This window comes from Podarcis raffonei, chromosome 10 (genome assembly GCF_027172205.1).
Source record: "Podarcis raffonei isolate rPodRaf1 chromosome 10, rPodRaf1.pri, whole genome shotgun sequence".
NCBI classification, from domain to species: domain Eukaryota; kingdom Metazoa; phylum Chordata; class Lepidosauria; order Squamata; family Lacertidae; genus Podarcis; species Podarcis raffonei.
The window spans coordinates 40,465,859-40,493,123 of NC_070611.1; the positions used below are offsets into that span (position 1 = coordinate 40,465,859).

Consider the following 27,265-nt stretch of genomic DNA (forward strand, 5'->3'; position numbering starts at 1 on the left):
CTCTTTCCATGAGGTCTGTTTTTAAACAACAACAATAACAACAACCCAGATACATTTCAATAGGTTTCCTCATACATATACTTGAACAAAACGATTGAAAAAAATATAAAAGGCAGAGGAGGAAATTCCCTGCCGAGATTATCCTTTGTCTATCTGTTACTGGCCCAAGCATGTTCTACTTTAGAATAGGCGACATGTACCTACTAGTCCTGGAATGTCTTGCTTATGAAAAACAGGGAGCTTTAACCATCTGATATTTGTGTAGAGTCAAAATCTATCCCTCCTGCCATCACTGAATAGATTAAGGTATGCATTCTCTAAAAGAAAGAAAGAGGAAGGGGGAACTCCAGAATACCTTTAATTTTTAGTCTTCCTTCATTCCAAGAGATTGCTGTCTCCAGCTAATTTCCTGTCTAGCACCAAGAGTGTCTAATTCAGGGGGTACCAAAACCCTGAATTAAGTTCCAAAGTTTAGGAATGACATGCTGCACATATTTTACACAGCTAAAGAGTCACCCAGCATCTTTGTCTGCTGTTGAGAAATTCCTTCCTTGCAAAAATATTATTATTATTATTATTATTATTATTATTATTATTATTATGAGTTACCATCTCACTGTCCCCGCCCTCTGACACCTGGCAGCTCCTCTGGCTTGTAGCAACAGCATGGCAGACCAACATTCAACTAGTACTTCTTGTCTTCTCATGAGATTTCTGCCTGTTGCACTGCTGTTTGTTACAAGCGCAGTATCAACACCAGGGGGAAATGGTGGTGACCGTAGCAGTAGCAGCAGGGGTGCTGCAGAGAGAAAGAAAGAGGATCATGGGGGCAGGAATGTGGGGCTGAATCCTTGGCTGTACATTGTGCTGCAATTATGCTAATGCAGCTGCTAAAAACATGAGAGTCCATTCAGAAGAGAATGGGGCAATTACACCTATTATCTTCATAAGATGCCCCTGTTTTGCTAACCATAGAAGAATGGGGTGGGCAATATTTTCTTCCTAGGGCCACCTTCCTTCAGGGATAACCTATCGTGGGGCTGTGGGGTAGCTTTTGGTGGGACCAAAGCCAGTAATGGGCAGTACTAGAGCTTTGGCTTTGGGACACTTGGAAGGGTATGCATGCAAGATTTGGTTTTGATAGCACATATTAGCATTTTTCATTATATAATAAATGATGCCATGCTTTTCTAGTCCTTCCAAATATTCTTTCAGTGCAATCCTATGCACGTTTACTCAGAAATAAGCTCATTCTGTTCCTTGGGACTTCTCAGGTAAGTGATTGCAACGTCAGCCACCTATTTACCCATCCCATGCTGCAAAAAAGACTGTAAAGCCCTCCCCAAATATTTGCAAGTCTCCAAAGAAAGGTTATTCCTTATTTGTGTAAAAAAATTGTGTCTGCGTATGGATTTGGTGCATATGATGTGTGGCATGATCAAGAGGACCTTCTCAACGGATCAGCAAGAACGTGATGGGACATGCTGGCTCTTTGAAGCCAGTGGACCAAAACCACTTAGGCTTTAAAGAAGAAGAAGAAGCTTTAATTGTGCCTGAGAGGCTATTAGAAACCTTTCAAGTGCAGGCTTTCAAGTGCTAGGCCAGCAAAGAGTCTGAAAAATTATTATGGGAAATGGGCATCGCTGCAAAAGTATCGCTTTGTCTTCTGCACAATATTGTCAGTGCACCTCAAGAAATGATAAGCATAGATGTGGACATGATATGTCCTCAGAGTCCATAAGATGCACAGGGCTTATTTGTTAACACAAATGGGAATGCAGATAAACAAGTTGACTTCTACTAGTTCTGTTGTCAGCCAATGCCACAAAGAGACCAGAGCCCACATTGCTTCTATCTTCTACTCCACACAAAAGAGGAACACAGAACATTGAATTTGGGGAGAAGTCACGGAGAAGTTCAAACATCCTCTCCAGATGGTGCATGCTTCCTGCAGTAAGTCTATCCAGTGGTGTAGCTTGGGTTGCCATCACCCGAGGCTGCACAGAGTTGGGGATGGGTGGGAAATGGAGGGGGTATGTATGAAATAGTGTCTGTGTCACTCTGGAGATTGCAGCTGGAGAGATGAAGAAGAAGAAGAAGAAGAAGAAGAAGAAGAAGAAGAAGAAGAAGAAGAGTCGTTCTTTTGTCTGTGGAGGTTAATTCCTGACTGGCTTGGAAAAGCCATTTTTAACAGAGCCCAGCGATGGAAGCACACAGCTGTATTAAGACAGCACCAGGTGCTGAAATGTTGTGCTCCTAACAATTTCATGCCCAGGGCCACTGCCCCCATACACCCCCACGCTACACCACTGAGTCTATCTCAAGTCTGACAAATGGGAAAGTAGTGGGACCCCTTAAAATCTACCTGCCTCCTAAGCCTAAGTTCAGTCTTAGGTACAAGAGCTCCCACATATTGACCCAAACACAGCAACGGAGATGGGCCCATGGTATCTGGTGGACCTGTTTCCTCACTCCTTGCATTCATTGCCCTTTCCCACAGTTCACTCTTTTGCACAAAGTGCAGCATTAGCGTACGGTAATTGCTGTCAACCTCCCACACCTCTCAGATCTACTGTGAGGAAGAGGCAAAAGGGCAGGAAAGGAAAAACGTGTGTGCACACACATGAGCTCGCAGGCTCAAAGATAAACAAAATACTTTGGAATAAGTACAAGAACTAAGGAGCTACAATAACTGGGTCACTGATTCTGAGCCAGGAAAAACATACACAAGTGGAAATAAGAGCAGTAGAAGAATTTTCATATTACCTCATCCAAAGGTTTAACGTGTCCAGACAGCAAGATGTTCTGTCTTCTGGAAAGTTATTGTGGGAAAGGAAGAAGGCATCTCTGAGGCATTTCCACACAGTCTAATCAGAGCTATTTAGAGATACGATTCATGTGTCTGTACACGTGTAACCAGAGATGTCTTCAAAACCTAATAAGAAGCAGAAGCAGCAAAAACATTAGGAGGACACATTATTAAATTGATCTCTGAACAACACAGTGTTTGGGACTAAAAAAACAAACAAACCCAACTGCATATTTAAATTATCTTTGGTGTAAGATGCTTAAACTTAGTTTATAACTATATGTGAATTCCCTGAAATGTAGGAAAACCACTGCAATCCACAGGACTCTCGTGATCATAGACCATTGGGTAAAACCTTTCCACATATGGCAGAGCAAATTTTTAGCACCTTACTACTATACAGTTTGGGAAAAGGCACCGTTATTTAGATAGCATCAATATAATGTGACCTATCAATGTGAAATCTAGGATTTTGAACCCTCTTGGTATGGCAAACAAGATGTCCAAATGAGGGACAGATCTGCTAGGAAAGTAATAACAGGGGCTCTAAACCCAGAGTGGCTCCAGAAGCAACTTTAGTTCACATTGCTTTAAAAAAAAATGGGTCTAGTATTGATTAATATTTAGTTGTATATATTTCAACAATCCCAAAGTTTGACAGTCAGTAGCACCAGGTTTTTTTTCCAGCTGGAACTCAATTCTGACACCATTCAGGTGGGTGCAAGAGAACAAGGGAGGAGTTCATGGTGACTTCCGGCACCCCTTTTTCTAGGAAAAATAGCACTGGGTTGTAATGTTGTAAAAGGGCGGTGATCTGTCATGGCACAGCCCCATTGAAGAAGATAATAGTGGTTACCTAGACCTCATTGCGGCTTGTGAAAGGGCCCACATAGCAGCTCAAGCTTAAGGGCCCCAGAAACGGAGGTCCACAGCTGGTCCAAATGTAAGATTTGAAACGAGTGAATAAAAATTGTGCCTGGAAAAGTCTTTCGCTTTGGATCATTTTTGCCCAGTAAATACATACCTTACAGTTGCCTTTGTGTATTTGCTTTTCGCTAATCCAGGAAAAATTACTTGTGTGGTTTTAATGATGGTGTATTATAAAGTTTCCATTTTACTCAAAGGAGTGTGGGGGAAATATGCAGTAAAGGTCCTTTGTGGCTAGTGAAGGAAGAGCAGAGGAAGAGCTGGCCACTGCAGGCAACATCAGTTTACAGGTCCACAGTGGCCCTGCTCCTACTCCTGCTGCAGAGTCTGGCTTATTGCAATGTTTGAACCTGGGTTTGTGGGTTTGGAGAACAAAAAGCCATGAGCTCAGGTTCAGCTGCCATAGCAAGCCAGACTCTGGCATGTTTCCCAATAATGCTGCAGTAGGAGGAGGAGGAGGGAGAAAGAAAGAAAGAAAGAAAGAAAGAAAGAAAGAAAGAAAGAAAGAAAGAAAGAAAGAAAGAAAGAAAGAACCTTTCAGCAAGTTGTCAAGCTTCCTTGCCCCACCACCTATCTGAATATAGAAATGGGGACCTTTGGACAAAGAATGGCTGTGCAGCATACCACGCTGTTCACAAGCATGTCTTGATCAGGCCCCTTGTGTGTAAAAACAGGATAAACTTCACACGTAAATTTCACACTGGAAGAGGGGAATCAAAATTCAGGCTTTTGCTTTAAGGAGAATAGGAGGGGCACCGATCAGATGAGAAACCACATTTAAAATTAAAATAAAAAATCTACCACAGTAAATATGACCTTCTGCCCCTGACTCACTTGGCTGGTCAACCATCAAGCATTCTGCCTTATTGCCAAAGCCATGTACTGAACCACAGTAGTGTATGTTTCTTTTTTTAAATTTGTGCAATTCCCAGAAAATAAAGCGTGTTGTTATGTTTTGCTACAACAGCAATGTTTCTGGATTGTTCCACCTAATATTTAAAAGTAACAGAGCTTTCATTTTATTTCACCAAGCTAGCCACTTGGGAGTCCAGGAATAGCCAATGTTTACAAAAGAGTCTAGCTCATACAGTTAAAACTATATTTATTTATTTTAGCTAGAGGATGCAATCCTGAAGTCTCTTTTTCTGAGTTAGCTGCATTAATTTGGTCCGAGGAGACCCTGTGGTCTAAGATTGTTGCAGTGGGACGTGAGTCAGAGCCAAAGTGGTGCTTGGTGTGGTGGTTAGCATGTCTTCTTCTTCTTTGGCAACCACTCTTGGCCAAGTAAGATTGTCTTCCATAAACACGGTTTTAACAATGAGTCCGTAAGTGACTGTGGAGGCCAATTCTGGATCCACACATCCTTCCACAGTAGGGACATTGGTTTCTGGGCGGGAGTTGATCACAGTGTGGATTTGCCAAGCATGCCTTCCTCTTAGCATGTTTCTCCCTTGCGTTCTGAGTTCGGGTGTCTTCAAAGCCCATGACACCTTTGGTAAAGGCTGTTCTCCAACTGGAGCGCTCACAGGTCAGTGTTTCCCAGTTGTCAGTACTACATTTTTTAAGGTTTGCCTTGAGAGAGTCTTTAAACCTCTTTTGTTGACCACCAGCATTACGCTTTCCATTTTGTAGTTCGGAATAGAGCATTTGCTTTGGAAGACGATCATCAGGCATCTGCACAACATGACCAAGTCCAACGAAGTTGATGCTGAAGAATCATTGCTTCAACACTGGTGATCTTTGAGTCTTCCAGTACACTGATTTTTGTTTGTCTATCTTCCCAAGTGATGTGTAAAATTTTTCAGAGACACCGTTGATGGAATCTTTTGAGGAGTTGGAGATGGCATTTATAAGTGGTCCATGTTTCACAAGCATATAGTAAGGTTGATAGTACAATAGCTTTGTAAACAAGCATTTTGGTTTCCCTGCAAATGTCCCAGTCCTCAAACACTCTGCACTTCAATCGGGAGAAAGCCCCACTCGCATTGCTCAGGCGATGCTGGATTTTGGCATCAATGTTGGCTCTTGTGGAAAGATAACTGCCTAGGTAGGAGAAGTGATTGACATTTTCCAACGTTACACCATTGAGTTGGATTTGTGGCGCTGCAGAGGGGTTATTTTGTACTTGTTGGTGCAGCACTTTGGTTTTTTGGATGTTGAGTGATAGGCCAAGCTTTTCATAAGCTTCTGCAAAGATATTTAGGATGGTTTGAAGATCATGCTCTGAGCGTGCGCACACTACGTTGTCATCAGCATACTGAAGCTCTATGACAGAAGTTAAGGTAACCTTACTCTTTGCTTTCAGCCTGCTCAGATTGAAGAGCTTTCCATCTTTTCGATATATGATTTCTTCTCCAGTGGGGAGTTTCCCTTTGACAAAGTGTAGGATCATGGCCTTCACAGCCATTGTAACATATATGATGTAACATATATGACTGTTTGTTATCATCCGCCTGTTCTGCCGTTGAGGACTTCTTGGATCATTCTTTGTCTAGCTCCTTCCCTTTGACCTTACCGCCTTGGGTGACCCTGCTGGGAGTACAAGATTCCCGACGACTTCCCTCACAAGGGTCATAGGAACATGCAAGCCCACTCACCACGACAAGGTGATGATCCAGCAAGTGGGGGTCAGCATGTAGGACTGGGGAGACCCAGGTTCAACCCTTCATTCAGCCAAGGAGATTACTGGGTGACCGTGATCCAGTCACTCTTTTTCAGCCTAATCTATTTCACAGGGTCACTGTAAGGATGGAAGGAAAAGCAAAGATTGCATAAAAATGTAATAAATAATAATTCAGCCAAACTCATTAAAAAAAATTTCTATCTTACAGGTTTCAGTAGGAGAGAGTCCCAGGCTATGTTGTTACTTTCAGGTGTGGCAGCTGAAAATAAACTAAGAAAGATGCTCATGTTCTATGTAGTAGTAGCTCAAGAATGTACAAAGGAAAATATTCAATTGTGCATTCAAACTGTGCTACAAAACACAGCCCAGTATTCTGTAGAATGAGCACTCAACAAAGCATTCAGCAAAAATATTTCATTATTTTTCAGAATAATGCATCCTTGCTCAAAATGATTCTGCACAAAATATTCCAACATACGTAGTAATGTACTATGGAATGTGAACTGCATCATGAACTAGTGAGGAAATTTTTCAGATTATAACCCTAGAGATGCTTGGCTGATTAGGTCAGATTGCTAATACAATATGTTCTTATTTTGTATTTTTATATTGTGAATTGCCCTGTTTTCTTTGGATGAAGGGTGGTATACAAATTTAATAAATAAGAGAGAGAGAGAGAGAGAGAGAGAGAGAGAGAGAGAGAGAGAGAGAGAGAGAGAGAGAGACTGAGACTACCTCCTTGTTCTCTTTGGCTTCCTTTTTGGGGAATCCAAAGCTCACCTGTCTGCTCCCTTCCCACCACCAGCACACCGCCCATATGTCAAACTTTCTCACTGGATCCTGCTTTCCTTGACTCTGTGCCCTGGTTCACACATTCAGACCTAGCAGGGATTGAATGGAGGTGCCAGTTGCATAACTCAGCACCTCCATGTAGTGCATGTCTTACAGCTGCATGTCTTATTTGTATGCATAGATGCACATTTTGAAGAGATCACCACAATTTAAATAGAAATAGAATATGTTTCACCATAGTGGGGTAAGGAGGAATGTTATCAGGTGACTTGTGTGACTGTTCAGATGGCTCTCCAAGCGCTAGCTGTTGATGGGAGAGTTTGAGGCTCCCCCTGTTCTTAGGGTTCTCTAATTGGGATTGGGGAGCTCTTCAAATAGATGACCATTCTCTCAAATAGAGGTCACCCTATTCCAGAACCATGCGTTTCCATGGTAAAATCACCTGTCCTATCAAATTTCAGCTGATTCCATTTGCAGTCAGAATGTCTATTATCAACAACTGCTGCCTTCAACATATTCTCCAAGTGTTTTCATACACAGATTTGTATGCAAAATTATTCATTCTTGCATATGAATATATGAAGTTCCACTATATTCTCAGAAGCATCTAGCTGGCTACTATCAATTAGGGATTTGTTCAGAGATCTTTCATAGGTTTGCTCAATCTCCTTTCTAACTAGTGACCCCAGTGGCTGAATGTGAGCCCTTAAGCATATGAAACACATACTCTACCTTTGCATTATCTGCCGTTCACCTATGGCCTCTTCCCAAAATGGCATTTCTAGCTTTCCTACAGTTGCACTGCATCATATATTTTATAGTCTTAGGACGACACTCATAGTCATTTTCCCTACAGCTGGCACTTGTTTCTCAGTCTTGCAGTAGTGCTAAAACAATAGACTACTTCCTAGCTCAGCACATAGGTGATTTTTCAAAAGCACTGTGAATTTCACAAGTCATAAACCAGTCGGCAGTTTCAGAAGATGCCTCTGTATGAATAGAACCCCATTTTTTATTTTTTATTTTAATATAAATGAAACATCTACTCTCATGGGGGTTTGCACATTTTATGCTAAATGTTAAGAGAGCTGCCACTAATTTAGCCTCCTTCCTGTGCGTGCCAGTGCCCTGAACAATGAGTAATGAACTTTATTTGAAGGGAAAGGGCTTGACAGTTAAAAATGTAGGCTTAAATAGTGGACCTTGGAGAAAGCCAAATCACTACTGATGAGAACAACTGGCATAAAAAAAGATCAGCTGTAACCCTGGAAACAGGAACACTGAAGTGCCAGCCTCAGCAACAAGCACACAGCTCATACCTGGTATTTTATAGTGTGCCTTTGTTGTCTCACTGAAAACATGCTAATACGTTTTTTTCTCAGAACACATAAACAAGATGTTGCCTGGGGATAGATTTTAAAAAACACCCAAATGTGCTGATCTGTCTGTCTATCAGCTGGCACAACAGTGGGTGTATCTGAGCAGCACCTGACAGTTGTGCAACGCTGGCCTTCACTTCAAGTACATCAGTGCAGGCTGAACTGTAACATGTCTAAATACAATGCCTGGCAAGCCTAAACCAATATCAACATGCATCTAAGAAAACTTCTGGGAAACAGAAGAAAGGAACTTTTGCTCATTAAAGCCCTCTTCAGAAAAAACCACTCAGGTGCTCAGCAGAAGGATGAGCTTGGCTGTGCTGGCTAGCCATGCTCTCAATACTGGGCGCCATTCACTGGTCATAACATTTCTTCTCTGCCCAAGCATGATGTGTTCAATTCAATGCATGAAAGAGGCCTCTATGCATGTACAGCTGTATGCATGTGGGGCTTTCTGTGCAGTTGGGAACCTCAATCTCACAGGGTTCCAGAGTATCAGGGATGTGGACTAGAGGGGTACACTGATATCAGGTTCCAGACATAGGACATCCCACTTGTACATTCCCTTGGAGAGGGCTCAACTTGCACAATGATGTGTTCATTCTGGGAGCCTTTGCTCATGACTGCAGCAGTATGTCCCCACAGTAGCTTCTTTCCATATCTCTGCCACCATATAAACAATTCCCTCCACACAGAATTCCATTCTCTGAAGGAGTAGGTGCAATGTGTGGAGTTGCAGCTGGATCCCTCACTGTCACCAAATGTCCAGGTGAACTCAGCGGTTTGGAGTGTTCATTACTCAACTTTGGTTGGTGTGCCAACTATGGCTGTTCCTGGACAGGAAGAGCCTTGTCATGGTGTTCCATACATTATTAACCTCACCACTCCGATGTGCTATATGTGGTGCTACCCTTAGGCCTGGTTTGAAAGCTGCGTAAGCTGGAGGAGCTAGGTTGCTTAGTTGGGTCATTCAGTTTTACACATATTATCCCAGTGTTGAAAGATCTGAACTGACTACACATTAGCCACTAGGACAAGTCCAAAGTTTCGTTGCTGATATTTAAAGTCACAAACTTAAATATCTTATGGACTGCTTCTCCCTGGCAAACGAGAACCTGCTGTTTAAGATCTTCTAAGGAGACTCTATTGGCCACTCTATGACCAGCAGACTGTTTCTTAATCACAATGTAGAAGTGGTCTTTTTGGCCGTTATACTCACTGTACTCTGGAATTCCATCTCTTGGGTAACTCATGAGATGGATACAGTAATGACATTTAAAAGCATCTTAAAACATCTGGAACCACCACACTGACTACCCCAATCCAGCCTAACCCTCTCACAAATATCTTGTTTTTTTATCTGGAGGATTTATTTATTTATTTATTTGTATGAAAAGACATTAGGTCACAAAAGCTGTCACCTGAAGTGGTACAGAACAGGTCCAGGTTTACTACCTCAGAACTAGGCTGTGGAAGGGGTTTGCAAATATGAAACAACAACCAATGAAATGATCTAAGACCCGAAATGGTCGACATATTGACCATGATTTAGGCCCTGGATTGTTTTAATTGTGTTTTAAGCAACCACAGATGAAGATCTGGATTAGGACCATGGTGTGTGGGGAAGGGGTCTGATTCTTCTCACACACATCATCTGAAGCATCATCACCATCCCACACTCAGAAGCAATGGACAAGTCAGAGAAAAATAGCAGATTGGGGTATTCTGGGGAGGAAAACAGCATGGGGGGAGTAACACCCCCTCCTCACATGCTGGATCAGAGATCTCTGGGGCTTCTATTTTGTGTAAATTATCACCAGATAATCATTTTAACACACTTGGGTCTCAGCAGTATTTCATTTAGAATCCAAATAGGATGGGCAAGGCAAGATTTGTGAGATTATTATTATTTATTGAATTTATATACTGGTCTCAGGGCAGTTCCCAGAAAAAGCTAAGTCTTTTTCTCAATGCACTTTAGAAAATTACAAATTATGTGCAGTGTCTTCTGTATATAGTCATTCTTTCAGGGGGTTTTTACTACAAGCATTTAAACATTTATGACTGGATCTGTCTCCTCTTCAGGAGCAGAAAATGGAAAAGAGTCACAATGGCAGACAGAGAGAAAACTGATGGAAAGTACAGCATTAAGTCATCACCAGCATGAAAATGCTTACAGCAAAGAGCCCAAGGGAGATGGAGAAAGAGACACAAAATGCTACCTACAGCCTATGAAGCACATTAATAACAGTGAAGAAGCTGCCTCATAGCATCAACAAAGTAGCTCAAGGTTTCGCAGATCTAACCTGACACCATTCCAGCGATATCAGCACATGACTTCAAACACTGCACCAGGAGACAAGGAGCTTAATGACTACTCTCTGGTTTAGCACACTGAATATTGGTAATATTTTTGAAACTCATAAAGTATCATCTGTCACCTTCAGGCAAAAAGAAAAAAAGCACATTGCTGTACTAAGTAAAATGATCTTAGAGAAATATGTCAGGCCAGAACTTGACAGCTGTGCCTTAAAATAAATAAACATACATTGAGAGATTTTTCTTCAGGTCCACTTTTTCTGAGACGGGGAAGAAAACAAGAAGTGTGAAAATTCAAACACACACCTGATTCAAAGACATTTTCAAAGTCTATTCATTTACTGCTTTGAGGTGTTGGATAGCTCTGATAGGTGTTCATCCTTTAAGCGAAGCTGGAGTTTTAATTTATTTTTTAATGTAGGGCTACAAGGATAGTACAGCCCATGGATCCCAACACTAGAACCCACAGTTCCTACCCATTCACTGATCCTCTTCTTCCTACCCCTGCAAAGAAACAATTGGAAATAGAAGTCTTCCTGGTGTCTGCATCAGACGAAGGAAGAGAAGGGTAGGTGTTTCCTAGGCACCTTCTTCTATAAGTTAAGAATCAATCTTCTCGTCCATTCATCTCACCTGAAGTTCAGTCTCAGGTGCTGTCATTATTAGCAGGAAGCCTTCCATTCTCTATGCTGTGACCACTCTGTTACACAGGAACAGAGGAAGCTTATATAACACATCAGACAATTTGTCCATCTAGCTCAATAATATCTACTGTGACTCATACCAGCTTTCCAGGTACTCAGGCAGAGATCTTTTACATCACCGGCAACTGTCCTCTGAAATAAAACTTTAAAAGGTGGGGCCTTCATGTGCTCCATATTAAAGTTATAAGTTTAATGTACATAAAATGCTGTGTTTTAATGCATTGTATTGAAAATGCTGTAAAGGCAGTTTACTATAGGCAAAAAGTTGCACTTTGTCAAAAGCGTCAATGAAGGCTGCTATTTTGCCATTTCAGTGCACTAAACTACCTGATGACTCATCACCAGAAACAGGAAGTTGTGAGCTCTCACAGCAGGAAGCTGAAACATGAGAAGGCAGCCTGTGCTTTATTGGAGATGGCTAGTACTGGGAGCAGCAGCTGTTGAAGAGAAGTTCTGCAATGATTAACAATTTTAGCATCTCCCTCTGGGGCCAGATGGTGGAAAGTTTATTGAACAGCATAAAGGACTGAACCCCATTTCTTGTTTGCAATGTGCTACTTGGCCATTTTATAACACTTATCTTATTGTAACTAGTATTTAAGACTGTTTGGCAGTAAAGCTTTGGAACTCATTTTTGTGGTGGAGAGAATTCATTTTGACACAAGGTCCAGATCAGGTATTCTGCTATGGTCCCTGTGTGCATCGCTGGAGTGTGTATCAGCGTGTCCCACCTTGTTATCCCCCGCCCCCATTCTGCCTATTTCATAATGTGTTGAGTGACACTTTTGGGTCACTTCTGGGTTCAACTCCATGCGCATGTGTGCAAATCACTCATCTTTTGGGTGCTTGTTAATCGGTCATTGCCTGTAATAAAAATACTGTAGATTGAAATGTCCATAGAACACAATACCCAGGGCATGTAACCCTATCATGAGGCAAAGTGAGGCAGCTACCTCAGGGAGGTGGAAAAGGAGCAGCTGTGGTGCTGAGGTGTTGAAGCACATATAGCTAATTAGCTGCATATAGGCAGGATTTAATATTATGAGGCAATGTGAATATATATTTTCCAGGAATAAGGAATGCATGAAATAATATTTAAAGGTCCGTGTGGAAGAATATGAATAGAGTGAGTTATCAGCACCTTAGTTTGAAGGGACAGAGGGGAAGGGGAGAAACCTGGCACCATTGGTGGAAAGATTTTAAGGTTTTAATTATTGTAACATCTGCAAGTACGCCCAGGCTGCTTGTCTACACTCCTGTGAGGCAATTTTTTCTGGTTTCTGCTTCTATGAACTACAAATTTGGCTTCCACCACCAGTTAAAGTGCTTGACGATATCAGAGTGACACAACAGAACTGGAGTGTGCCACTGAATCTGACTCACAAACCACTTCATTCCCATAATCCAGTCTGTCGGCTGCCTAAAGGCAGTGCAAAGAGATCCATGGACATCTTCAGATACCGGCAGCTTCTGTACATGTTTAATGCAAACACTGAATCCCTACACTGGCTTTTTGGAGCAGACTTCTCTGAACTCCCATTTCAAAAGAGCCTGGAAACCTGCTCCTTCCAAAAGGTGAAGTTTGGAATAATGGAGGTAGAGGGAAGTCACATTGAAGCCAGTATATCAGAGGGTCTCTATAATGAGGCAAGCAAGTCAAAAGCAGGGCCATTCAACCTGCTCAGAAGAGCAAGGTTAAAAATTGTCACTGGTTTTTTATTGGAGATTCATGAAATTAAAAATGTGAGATCCAATGCTCACTGCATTATCCATTTCATGAATCGCATTTGTCTAAATAATTTATATGCTCCCTCCACCATCATGATAACAGTGAGTTTGGATATCCTTCATTATGCTTATCCTCCAGACACCCACTGTGAGGTAGAGTAGACTTATCCCCCTTTCTACAGATGGGGTATTAAGGCATAGGGAGATTAACGGATGGGATTTTCATAAGTCTTTACTTTGCCCATTTATCCAGCTGAGAGCATTCTGTGGTGCTGGATAAACCAATGGGCTGATGGTAAACTAAGGCCTTTGCTCTCATGTGATTCTTTGAAAACAAACAATTTTACCACGGTCATTTTAGTTATCATCTGAAGCTTCCATCTCATGTTTGCTTGCCCATGATAGTCACTTTCATTGTGTGTTATCAAGTACTTCATCAATGGTGAGAAGTGGGGAAAGCTTGCTGTGATGAGCTTAAATTAGGGATGATTGAGACTTTTGTCTAATTTCCAGGTGAAGTGAATCAGCCTGATACATATACTTCCTGAGCGAATACATGGGTCAGAATGCAGTGGCCTTTCAGTTTTCTTGCATTACTCCAAAGTTTGGAGTACAATTCTTGCCTCGGGGAAAGGGTGCCAAAATGTGTACTTAGTTTGCATTCCTGTGCACATTTAGTTGCGACTTACATCTCAGTAGACAAGTGAACTTAAAACACACACCTATAAGACAATGGCTGCCAATAACTGTCAGAACTGACACTGAATGATCTTACTGCACCTGAGGTGAACCACAAAATGACATCTCCCTCCTCACCACGACAGGAGTCCTACTTTAGAGTTGAAGTTTTCAAATTCATCCTTGAATGATCTCCAGCCATTTAAGCAAAAACCACTTTGAGCTTCCCATGCATTGTACTCATATTGACTCTATGGAAATGTAGTATTTCCTCGTCAAGTCGCTCAGTAGAGCAAAACTTTGTTTTTGTCCTCAGTGCATCAGTGGTAGTTGGTGCCCATTGCGGCTGGAAGGGCAGAAGGCAGGGAGACCAAAACTGGGTGGAGCCAGAGCCAATGGCAGGTAGCGACAGAGCCAACAAACTTTAGTTTTGTCTTCATCCTCCTCCCTGCTGTGTTCTACAAGGGCAACACAGAGTAAAGAGGACAGTGCTGACGACCAGACCCACTGCTTGGACTGGTTGTATGCAGGGCTTTTTTCAGCTGGAACTCGCTGGAACTCAGTTCCGGCACCTCTCAGATGAGTGTCATTGCCGGTATAAGAGAACAAGGGAGGTGTTCATGGTGAGTTCTGGCACCTCTTTTTAAAATTATTTTTTAAAGAAAAATAGCACTGCTTCCACAGTGCACCAGCCTCCACTACCATCCCCTGGTGCTTAAAGATAAAGACATCAATCTATCACCTGATGATCCTGCAGCTGTGGCCAGTGGTTCTGGGGGCATATTCAATGGTATGTTATACCATTTGTACTATAGCCATTTTCAAAGTATTCAGTAGATTTAATAGATTTTTTTAAAGAAAACAACCGAGTTCTCTTTTGCAGCTTGCTGTTACTGGTGGGCCCCACATCTGAAAAGGTTGCATTCTATTGACATTCAAGGTGGAAAAAGAATGACATTTTTTCATTGACAAAATACTGTGGCTTGAGTATGGGGGAAATGTGATTTCTTAGCAACATAAATCGTTCTGTGAGTAAATACATCTGGCTGCCTTGCAATGAATGAATAACAACTGCAGTTTTAGTATGTGGAAAAATCATAGTTTAGAAAGGCCACGATAACTGAGAAACAATTGGAAATTTGCATATATTTCAAGGAAGTGATATTTTCTCATGCCACCCATACAAGCTTATGACTTACTGGAAGTCTGCAAAACAGGTTCCCAACAATTTGCATGATTTTAGCAACCTCCATATAATGAGACAAATTCGTTGGAAAGCAATACAGAATGCATTGTTAGTGAAAAGGAATATTGAAGGAGTCTTCTCCATTGAGTTTTCAGAAGGATGACACATGTTAGAAGAAGATAACAGCAAGAAATGCACCAAAAGATCAGGGATTTCTAGGAGTGAATCTACCGGAATGCATATATGTTAATTGGTGCAGTATTAGAAAGATCAAATAATCCTACAGCTGAGATCAGTGTTTATATTCTCATACCCGTCCTTATTTTTAAAAAGAAATAAATCTGTGATTGAATGCCAAAAAACCCTTCTGAAGCAGTGGCTCCCTTGATTAAGATTTCCCATCTTGGCAAGTCCTAAATCATGAGACATCAAAGTACTTTCGAAATAAAGAACAGCTGAAGAAAAATGTATGAGATGACAGAAGGCATAAACAATAATACCATGCATATGTTTAAGTTATCTGAAAGTGATTGCAGTGATGTGTAAAATATTCGGAAATAAACATTTAAATGGCAGCTTAATTCCCCCAGGGAGAAAAGTCTGCTTAAACCTTAAATAAATCCTGTTTAGACTAAACCACATCCGTTCTCCCCTTTTCCTTTAAGAGCACTCTCAGCTTCTCTGATTGGCTCTGTATAAAGAAAGATCTTCTGTGCTGCTGCAGATTTTCATTCAAACAAATGTGGAATCAAATGCATTAAAAGATGTAGAAAGCCCACACAGGTCTTCTTCACCACTTGGTCCTGAAAGTAAGGCATATGCAGTTGCATTATGCCCTTGGTAGATTACACTCTGCAAATTGCTAATGGACGGTAGACAGAAATAATTGTTTATAGGAAAGGAATATGGTTGGGGAGTGCATTTCATATATGTACCTTATAGGGTACATAAAGGTAAAGGGACCCCTGACCGTTAGGTAGTTAGGTCCAGTTGCGAATGACTCTGGGGTTGCGGCGCTCATCTCGCTTTACTGGCCAAGGGATCCAGAGTACAGCTTCCGGGTCATGTGGCCAGCATGACTAAACCGCTTGTGGCGAACCAGAGCAGTGCACGGAAACACCTTTTACCTTCCTGCCGGAGCAGTACCTATTTATCTACTTGCACTTGATGTGTTTTTGAACTGTTAGGTGGGCAGGAGCTGGGACCGAGCAATGGGAGCTCACCCCGTCGTGGGGATTTGAACTGCCAACCTTCTGATCAGCAAGCCCTAGGCTCTGTGGTTTAGACCACAGCACCACCCGTGTCCCTATGGGGTACATACATTGCCTATAAAAGCTCATGCTGCCACAAACCCAGCCAATTCCTAAGCCCTGGCTCAGATTTTTACCAGGCAATAAAAGCTTTGTGTGGTAGAGGTATAGCAAGGTACCCTTCCCCTCTGCTATGCAAGACTCAAAGTAATGTTTAAAATAGGTCAGGGAAAGCAATGTGGTGCCATCCTGATGCTGTCAGACTCCAACTCCCATCAACCCCAGCCAGCATGGTCAGGAATGATGAGAGCTACAATCCAACAACATCTAGAGAGTGCTCTGCTGGCCACCCCTGTTGGCCACCTCTTTTATTTTATTTTATTTGGTAATCACTCTTGGCCAAGTAAGATTGTCTTCCATAAATATGGTTGTAACGGTGTGTCTGTAGGTGACTGTGGAGGCCAATTCTGGATCCACACATCCTTCCACAGTGGGGACATAGGTTTCCAGGCGGGAGTTAATCACAGTGAGGATTTGCAAAATGTGCCTTCATCTTAGCTCACTTCTCCCTTTCGTCCTGAGTTCGTGCTTCTTCAAATTCCATGATGACTTTGGTAGAGGCAGGCTATTCTCCAACTGGAGTGCTCACAGGCCTGTGTTTCCCAATTATCCGTGCTTATAGTGCATTTTTTTAGATTTTTTGAGAGCGTCTTTAAACCTCTTTTGTTGTTCACCGGCATTTCACTTTCTATTCTTAAATTAGGAATAGAGGAGTTGCGCTTTGGAAGACAATAATCAGGCATCCAAACAACATGCCCAGTCCAACAAAGTTGATGTTGAAGAATCATTGCTTTGACACTGGTGATCTTGCTTCTTTCAGTACACTGACATTAGTTCACCTATCTTCCTAAGTGATATGTAAATTTTTTCAGAGACACCGTTGATGGAATCTTTTGAGGAGTTGGAGATGGCGTTTATAAGTGGTCTGTGTTTCACAAGCATAAAGTAAAGTTAGTATATACTGTATATATACTGATATACACTGTTGGTGATCCTCTTGCAGCACATCTGTAGGCAAAGCTGCTGGTTTTGAATGGTTCTTTCCTCTCTGATCTTAGAAAAAGAGACGGGGCAACCATACTTTAAGTCTTCTACAAAGTGCACTCAAATCATACATTACTTTATGGTGGAGGTAAAATGAGCACCTGCAAACCGCCTCTGTACCAGGGGAGGGGGACTGCTGCAGTAAATGTCCAAATCGCAATCATCCTTAAAAGAAAGAAAAAATAACCAACCAACCAACAACTTAACAATAGTTGTTTACAGGGGGAACAAAGAGGAAATGGTGAGGAGAGGACTCCAATAAGGAGAATGCTGAGCTGCATTCTTGTGACCCAGCAGGGAAATGTCACATATCTTTGGCTGTGTACTGATGCTGTGTACAAGATCACCACCAGGAGAAAAGAGCAAGGCAGGCTGATAGAAGTGTTGCTTGCAATTATCACTAGGTCGGCATGTTACATACAACCCCTGTATCCTTTATGTGTTTTATTCTAAGGCACAGACTTTGAGTATAGAGAAGAGGCTGTATCTCAGCTTTCCCCAGCCTGGTGCTCTCCAGATGTTTTGGACTACAGCAACCAGGCAGCATAGGGTTGAAGAACCAGGTTGAAGAAGGCTGCTGCACCTGAAAGGTGCCTTTTTGGAAAGCAAGTTTTTGTGCTAAACTGTCTCCAGTTGTATGGCAGGCACTGAAATAGGCCCAAGTAACCAGGCTTTGAGGATTAAGGAAAGGTGAGTATGAAGTGGGCCAGTGTGGCATAATGGTTAGAGGGATGGACTAGGACTTGGGAGAGCAGGGTTCAAATCCCCACTCAGCCATGAGCGACCTTGGACCAATCTCCGTCTCTTAGCCCAGGGGTCAGCAAGGCTTACTGGGCATGGGCTGGATCACTCCCACGGAGATCCTCCATGGGCCAGCCGGCACAGCGCAACACAATGCTGGAAATCGCCTCTGCGCATGCCCAGATGCCGAAAATCATGCCTGCACAGAAACGATTTTTAGCGTCTGGGCACGTGCAGAAGCGATTTCCGGTGTTTGGGCATGCACAGAAGCGATTTCCGGAGCCGCGGAAGAGAGTCCCCGCGCTGTGCTGCGCCGGTTTAGCGCAGCACGCGGGGACTTGCCAAGTGGGCAGCTCAGTTTGGGGGCAGCTCATGGGTCAGTTAAACGGTCTCTGTGGGCTGTTTCCAGCCCATGGGTCTTAGGTTGCCAACCCCTGTCTTAGTCTAACCTACCTCACAGGATTGTTGTGAGAATTAAATGTGGAGGGGGAGAGCCATGTACACCACCTTGAAATCCTTTGGAAATAATGGTGGTATATAAATAAAATAAATAAGAATGCCTTTATCAGGTATAACAATACCTACTTTTGTAGTAAAACTGCAATTACATGTCAGTTACATTATCATCTGGTGGACTCTTCTTATTTGATAAAATGGGATCCAGTATTAAAATTCCCTGAAATTAAGCATTTCCATCACATGACCAGAAAGATTATTTTGGAATACATCTATTATCGGCAACAAAGCATTCCCTTCAATCCCATTATCTGTGCTATTGTGTTTTATGGCACAGATAAAACGTACCATTTTAAGTCAAATTGTTCTCTTAAAATGCCCAGTTTTTCATCTCTAAGCAGTATAATAAATGGCAGACAGAAGGGCACCAGGAGAGGGCTTGTGGGTTCACCTACAAAGTGCACTGCATTAGAGATGAACCTGCTACAAATATACTCTAGCTTTTGCATTGACTCAGCATTGTCACATACAATCTAATCTCTCTTGCTGTGCCAGCATCTGCAATATCGCCACACTGGACCTTTCTGGAAAACTAAACAAAGCTTTCTTCAGATGGAACTAATCCCAAATGATACTTCTGCAAGTCTCAGTCTGGTATCAGTAGTGATAGGTTCTGCCCTAACATAAAAGATAAATGGAGGGGGGTTGGGTAGCTTTGTGATACCAGAGAAGCTATATAATGGGTCACTCTTCTTCTCTTTCTCATTTCTTTAACTCTGGATAGATGTGTTCTCCAGCACACTTGAAGAGGGATGTGTAGCCTAAAATAAAATCCAGGACAGTAGAAGAGGAAATAAAACAATGGTTCTTTGCCAAAGTATATTTTGTAATAAAATAGCTGTTATGTACTAAGCTTGGATCCTAGAACAATAGGCAAGTAGGACTCTAGAATGCAACAACTGATTGGCCTGCAGGAAAAGACCAATCAGGCTCCAGGAGGGAAGCAGAATCAGGCAATCAGACGGGACTCATTGTGTAAATAATGTATATAAAAGCCTGAGGTTTGGGGGGCAATTTAATCACTGTTTTACAAGCTGCCAATAAAGAGCATGAAATCACTACAGGACTCTATTTCAATAGCTGAGTGCTTCAATACCATTTTTGTAGTCTGGAGGATGCACAGCAAGACACATTTTGGCTACACTCCTATACATACTTAACTGGGAGCAAGTCCTGCAGAACTCTATAGGACTTTCTTCTGAGATAGGATTATGATTAAAAAAACAACAACACAACCCTATGTCCTCCTCCAAACCTCACAGGTGGCACTGGGAGGAAGGAAGTTGTACCACATGACATAAATGACATCATAGGCAATAGCCAGCTGACTATGATTGTTGTATGGCTACAATCGCGGCAGCAAAATTCGTTTGTTCAGTTTATTTGTATGCCGCTTTTCCACACACACAAAAAATGCTCAAAGTGGCTAATGACAAAGAAACAGGTTTGCATTTCAAACAAGCACTACGAAACAATTTCATAATAACATAGCAAAACAAAACTATAGTAACATACGGAAAAAAAACCCATATGTCAATACTATAAAGCGTGTTCTCCAATAAATGAGAGCGCGTGTTGCAGTGTGGGCCGCCAGGCCAGCCCTATTGTTGCCAGGCAGGTTAATAGTTGTTGCCTGGCATTTTGATTGGATAACCGGGTTGCTGGGGCAAATTGTATGTTGCAAATTGGGTGGGTGGGACCATAGTCTTTAAATATTGGGGCACTCTGGTTTCTCTTTCTCTTTGCAGAGTGCATCGGATCACCCGTCCACCCGCCCTCTTTTCCAGTTGACCTTGCTTTGCCTTTCATGGGGTCGTCTGCCTTGGCGCAGGGGCCTAGTAGGAATTTTGCCATTTGGTGATTGGCTGTGCCATTTGGTTTTTGCCTACTACTCAGCAATTCGTCACAACTTGTAAGGTTGCGGTTATAATATGCTGGTGGTGGAGGGGTCAGGGTAGGCTGTGCCTGCCCCTCCTATTGCGCTGAAGGGAATTCCGTTAAAGGAATCCTGGGGCTTGCCATGATTTCGTCCAATCCCTGTCATGGGACCAGGGCCGGCAAGCCTTCGGGGAGCTGCTGGGGTGAGCGTCGTGGGTCCGACACTTAGCTCAAATGACCCCCAAGTTTGACTTTCCCTTCTACTGGCTACCGATCAGACCTCGGGATGTCACTTCTGTCCCAGGCGGGGGGACAGATAGTCATAACCAATGTCTAAACAACCACTCACTGATTTTGTATTTTAATAAAGTTGTGGCCAAAATAGTGCCCAAAAACCAAAACTAAAATTACGTCTTATGTGTGAAGTTATTTGAGGGGTGGCCTGGGGACCTACACACGCAAATATGACAGTATTACTGAAACAGCATGCACAAATAGCACAAATAACAAGGGAGCTTTGCAGTTTCATCTTAGTCGTAGAAACACTCCTCCCATGATGTTGCAAAATAAATAAATATGCTTGGGCATGTTCTGTGATAGCCCAGCCTCCTCCAGAGAACACCTTATTTGTTTTTCCTTCTGAAAAATATATTCTGAATGGTTCAGTCAGTGACTATTGAACTGAATGATGAGTACTAGGCATGTAAGAAGGCATAGTTTTCTATTCCAGCCCGTGTTCGTCACATGCAGCACTGTTTCCATTCTCCTTCAGTTCATCTTGCACCAAGAATGGCATTATTCGTCTCACTGAAATTATGAAGCTTATTAATTGTGTAAAATGTGTTGTCATTGTATTATTCCACCCCATTCATTTCAGTGCAAGGAAAATGCTTGATTATATGTCATTACTGGATTGAAAGCAGCAGCAGTGATTACGAATACTTTTTGCTGGATGGATTTCTGTTTTGGACGTGGGACAAATAAGTGAACACAGGCCATTTCTGCTGCCATTTCCATCTGAATTCTCAGACATCCCTAGTGACTACTAATGCCACACCACCCACAAAAACACATATGCAGCCATTCCGTTTGCACACATGCATCCCACACTGTCTCTGTACTGATGTGTCTCATCGTAAAGCACTTTCATCACAATAAATGTCACCTCCAGCTGCTTTCCCTAGCCATCCCTTGATACCCATTCACCCTCCCACTCCTCAGTCTCTTTCCTCACATCTCACTCCAAAGTCTTAAAAGATGGAGAGGATCAATGTGGAAAAAAAGAGAAATAGAGAAATTAGGCAGATCTGTGCAGATGGAATATGACAGAACTTGAAGTAATTATCTCTTCTCCTGTCTTACACCAAAAAATGAGCATTATATTAGGCCAAATATAGACCATGGACCCCTAGTTTTTAAGAAGCTAATTGTCTAATGGATTCTATATTCAATTTTTCTCTTGTCTCATTAAAACTAAATAATGGATAGAGATTTTCCCCCTTCTATCTTTTCCCATTTAATTGCATTTGCTGCATCCACTCTCCCGCGTCTTTCTCCTGATATTGACAATACAGCTAATAGCCCTCATTTTTAGCAGTGGCAATTTGGACATTCCTGGGCATCCTCATATAGTAATAGTTACCTAGGAGGAAATTAAGGGATGCTCTTAGCATACTGAGCAATAGCATCTACAGTTCTGTATGAGAAGTTCAAAGGAGTGATTAAAGTAGAAAACTGCAACCCAGACCTCAAGTAGGGAGATTTTCTCATGCCAGTTCATAATTCTGCCCATGAAAATGTTGCCCAGCAGACATTTATTTAGTTTGGGAAATATCATTTGGCAGCGCTTAACCAGTTTTAAACTAGAGCAAGGACTAATCGCCACAAGTATAGCTAAAACAGTATCAGCACAGTAAAATAATACAAGTGTAAAAGCAGACAGCAAAACTGCACATTAAAAGACTAGCAGTAGTACCAATATAAATAACAAAAGCCATCTGGAATATAAAAGCAAGTTTTCAAGGTCCATTTAAAAGCCATCAGTGTAGGAACTATGCAATGCATGCAAATCTAGGGTTTCATGTGCATGGGGCCACCACTGAAAAGGCCTTGTGTCTTGGGCCGGCCAATCAAATTTTTGCTTGTGTCAAGTCTACGAGCAGGGTCACAGAGGCTGAGCTTGGGTCCCAGGCAGGCTCACATTGGTGCAAGTTGTGCAGATTTTCACTATTTGAAATATGGCAACCCTAGGATAGTGCTTTTAAAAACAACAACAACAACCATAATCATCAACTGGAGTTTTTTTTACAACTGCAAGTAATAATAAAAATAAGAGATCGGCCTTTTCTGTTGTAACACCAGCCTCACAGAATACATTCCCAAAAGAGAATTGGGAAGCTCTATCTGTTGGATGTTTCAATGTCTCCTAAAAACTCATTTTGTTTAACCTGGCCTATGATGTCTCCAGATGTGAAGGAGATAAAGAATTATACAACTTTAGAAGACATCTGAAGGCAGCCCTGTATCGGGAGGGTTTTTAATGCTTAATGCTTTTACTATGCTTTTAGATATGCTGTAAGCTTTCCAGAGTGGCTGTGGAAACCCAACCAGATGGGTGGGGTATAAAGAATTATTATTATTATTATTATTATTATTATTATGCTTGAGAATGTTATCCTGTTCAGTTGCTGATTTCTTGTTTTAAATGGCGGAATTTCAGCAATGTATTTCATAGAATCATAGGGCAGTAGAGTTGGAAGGGTCACAAGGGTCATCTAGTCCAACCCCCTGCAATGCCTTTCTGCCCAAGATGGAGCTCAAGCCCATGGCCCTGAGACTGAGAGTCCCATGCATTCTGATCATTTGCACTCACTGTCTTTAAATTTTTGAAAACTGCTTTGGGATTTTTGCCAAAATGTTAAATTGGTTTATACATTTTCTAAATAACTGATACTCAGAATAAACTACAAACAACAGTTCAGAATGCTAATGAGGTACACTACACAAAGCTACCCCGTGTAGGAGTTAAGTGAGTTCCTCAGGCAGGTGAGCCAAGCCACACTTCTTTCCTTCACTCCAGATCACTTCAGACAAAATTCTAATAATTGTGGCAAATTAAACTTAGCTCTTGCTGTTAAGTTGCGGGTGAACATATCAGACGACACAGCGATTCTTCAAACAGCTCTTGTTTATTCACAGGCCAGGCCAGAACTGAACTGAAGGGTTCAGCCAGCCTGCTTATATAGAGCTCCACTACAACGCAACAGTAACCACTTTCTGTAACTATCCAATCACTGAACGTCACTTTCAATCCCTTATTTGCATATGTAGACCTGAGTGAAAACTATCTACAGTATCCCCCTGCTGGCCCAGGGTGAAAACTTCAGTACATAACACTTGCCTCTGGACTATTGACTAAACCAGAGGACTTCTGACTTTACAATCAATGCAGATATAACCAACCGGTAAGCCTGAGTTCTCCAAGAGAATATTGTGGAAACTCAGCTGCTCCCCCATTTGCTGAAAACTACATATCCTATTTACTTTGTCTCAGTTGCAAGTACTATTTCCTTCTGGTTTTGTCTTACAAAATTTCACAAATACTTAAATATGGAACACATTTTCATGCTTGGTGGGAATGCAATTTTTAAAATATATTTTGGACCACAGTCTTCAATATTAACTCCAAAATTGTTAAACAACCTCTCTCGCCGAACCCAGGCTTAGCCCTGCTTTCACTAAACTCACATTCCAACCCTGCTATCCAGCATAAAGATTTAATTCTTATTGGTAGCCACACGTCTAATGGTAGTGTATCACTGGAAAGCCAAGGTGGAGCTACCTCTCGTGACTTGGTTCAACAGTACTTGGGATATACGTAGTTAGTTCAGAGTGACTAACTGAGCTTAGAAGAGTTGCAAATGGAATTATAAAGGAAAATACCTTTGATGAAACCTGGTCTCCCTTTTTTTCATACGTAAGGGGAAAAGAAAGTAAAGCTCTCCTACCAGCCTCACAAACCTTTCTGTGGAGAACCTATAAAGCCTGCCAATGTTTTAAGACCGTGTAAAATGATGCCATAAACAAAACGTTATAATCTTTACATTGCTGTGACTGTATTGTATAATAAAATATTTTTTTTAATACAGAAATATTTATATTGTTCATGAACTATCACAGTGAACCTTTTCGCTTTGATAGGCCCTGTCACACATTTATTAGCTTTAAAACCCTGAACCAATGTTTTTAAAGAGGGGCTTTCACATAACGTGATAGTCGAAATACATATATCTCAAAAATGTACTTGTGAACTGGAAGTGATAACGCTGATGATAACTAACCCTGAGCTCACTCATTTCCTAATAATTAGCAGCTCTTATCTGACAGACACCATTTCCTACACATACTTTTTGCTCCATGATAAGAAGTAAAATGTTTGCTTAAGGCAGAGCTATTTCGGTTCATTGTAACATGCACATTGCCACTAGAAGTACACAGAAGGAAAACAAAATGGTAGCAAGTTGGAAATCTGAAAAAGCCAAAACACTAGATTTTGTTCACACTTAAGAGGTGATGTGTCTGGTACCTTCATTGTACAGATCCTGAACAACACTGAAGACACAACTCTTCACCCTGGCTTTTGACACTTGAGGTGTATGTTTTAGGAGACCACCTTATTTTTGTGACTGTAAGTCATTTTAAACTGTTTTTAATGTTGTGTTTTAATGTTGTAACCCACCCTGAGACCACAGAGTGAAGCGTGGGTAGTTATTATTATGATTAATAATGATAATAATTTGTTCTGCTCCATCTGGAACCTTATTATGTATTGTATAATTGTGATGTATTTTATAATTTATTCTGGGACCTTCTGGTGAAGACTGGGTAAGAGATTGTATAAAGAAATAAGCAAACAGTAACCAAATCTCAAAATAACAGAAATGGCGGAAGCATGTCTGCCTTGATCTATAGGCTGAATTTGGATGTTGGGCACAAGGTGAATCAATGATACCAGCCTCTTTTTCTTAGAAGATCACCTTATACATACACCATGGAGGGGTGGCAGGACCATCCCTGTAGGACCCTCCCCTGACATCATATTCCCTGCCTGCCACCTCAGCCCTTCTGTGGTCCACACAATCAGCTCAACATCTGAAATGGACATCTGACAGCTGTGTTGTGGAGGGTTGGGTGATTTAAAAAAAAAAATCCTCTTGTCAGACTGAGAATATCCCCTTACTCACCAGTTTAGGATATTCCACCATTCTTCAGCAGAGTTTCTTTACTTTCAGCAAAGTAAATGTCAAACAAAGCTTTAATAATAAAGAAAACTAACACAATAACATACTATCTGACAGAAACTAAGACAACATCATGAGGCAAGAATGACAGTTGGCCTCTCTAACTGAACTTAAACTGAACACCCAAAGGGAGGGGCAGATTCCGGAGCACAACACAAAAGCCCCACCCACCAGATGACAGACATTCTACTATTCATATTAGCCCCCAGTGTTTTTCTAACAAGCTGTAAGTGTGCTGTGCAGGTGCCCCTTTTCAGGCATCATACCAAACCCACAGATGTTCTCTGGGCTGGCACTTAGCCAGCCTCGGAGTCCACTTGCAGTTACACCTGCCTTTCTGCCCTTCAAAGGATGATCCTGGAACCTAGACTCATACCATCCAGTGCCAGAAGTATCGGCAGATCAGTCAAAGGGCTGCTCCTGTGGCTGAGCAAGATTTGGTATAATGCACTTGGATTGCCAAACTAATAATGACCATGTTTTAAAAACCCTGCCCTGATTTGGGAAGCCTTTAAAGCGTGCTTTAGTAATTCTCCAAGAGAAATTAGCAGATCATTTATTCAGTTTGGTTGCCATGTGAAAAGCCTTTGGAAATCTGGACCGATACAAAGACCTGGAGTTTCCGAGAATGGCAGCACACAGCATCTTTCTGAAGGACTTTTCCCATATTCCTTCTGGAACTTTCCCTGCCCAAGCAGCCTTGCCATGAGCAATCATGCAAGCCCATTCATTTCAGTGAAGCTTTGTATGAATTGTGCTCACAGTGTGTGTGTATTAACGTCAAAACACTTTGTGACTGTCAGGGAAAGATTAGACTTCTTGACCACATGCCTACATTATGATTAATTCATCGTTTTAATTATAGACCCTTTTTGTAGATAAAAGCGCCACTGAGTGACAGAATTACCGTGACAATGACAGGGGCAAATCTCTTTTCTAATTTAAATGGATGACGCAAGCACCCCATTGAGTGCCTACATATGGTCCCCTCTTGTTCTACGCGTGCCAAAATCACATTCTCAGCAAGGACTATAAAACATGTGGGGGCAAACAAGAGAAAGCTCCAGCTATTCAATTAAGCATGAGCAGATATTCACAGAGGGGTTTAAAAAATGGACCAAATTGGCAGCCAGTTTCAAGAAAATGAAGAAAGTAAGCTTCCCCACTGGCCAGGCTCATACAACCAGCCCTGATGGCAATTTCCAATAAAGCCTGACTATATATGGCAAGTGAATCGTGAGCCAAAGCAGCTTTCTTGATTCATAAACTCCCACTGCCACTCACAGAAGCTACTCTGTGTTCTTCCATGAACTCTCACCTCTGTCATTATA

The 27,265-nt window shown here is 41.8% G+C and overlaps 1 long non-coding RNA gene across 1 annotated transcript in view; it reads right to left on the reverse strand.

Annotated features, from left to right (window-relative positions):
- Positions 1 to 25,933, reverse strand: part of LOC128422633 (uncharacterized) — a 42,466-nt gene extending 16,533 nt beyond the window's left edge. Inside the window, exons 1-2 of the long non-coding RNA XR_008332543.1 lie at positions 25,878 to 25,933; positions 2,767 to 2,935 (exon numbers count right to left, since the gene is read on the reverse strand). This is a non-coding gene — a long non-coding RNA (uncharacterized LOC128422633). The remainder of the gene's footprint in view (positions 1 to 2,766; positions 2,936 to 25,877) is intronic.
- Between the last annotated feature and the right edge of the window lie 1,332 nt (positions 25,934 to 27,265).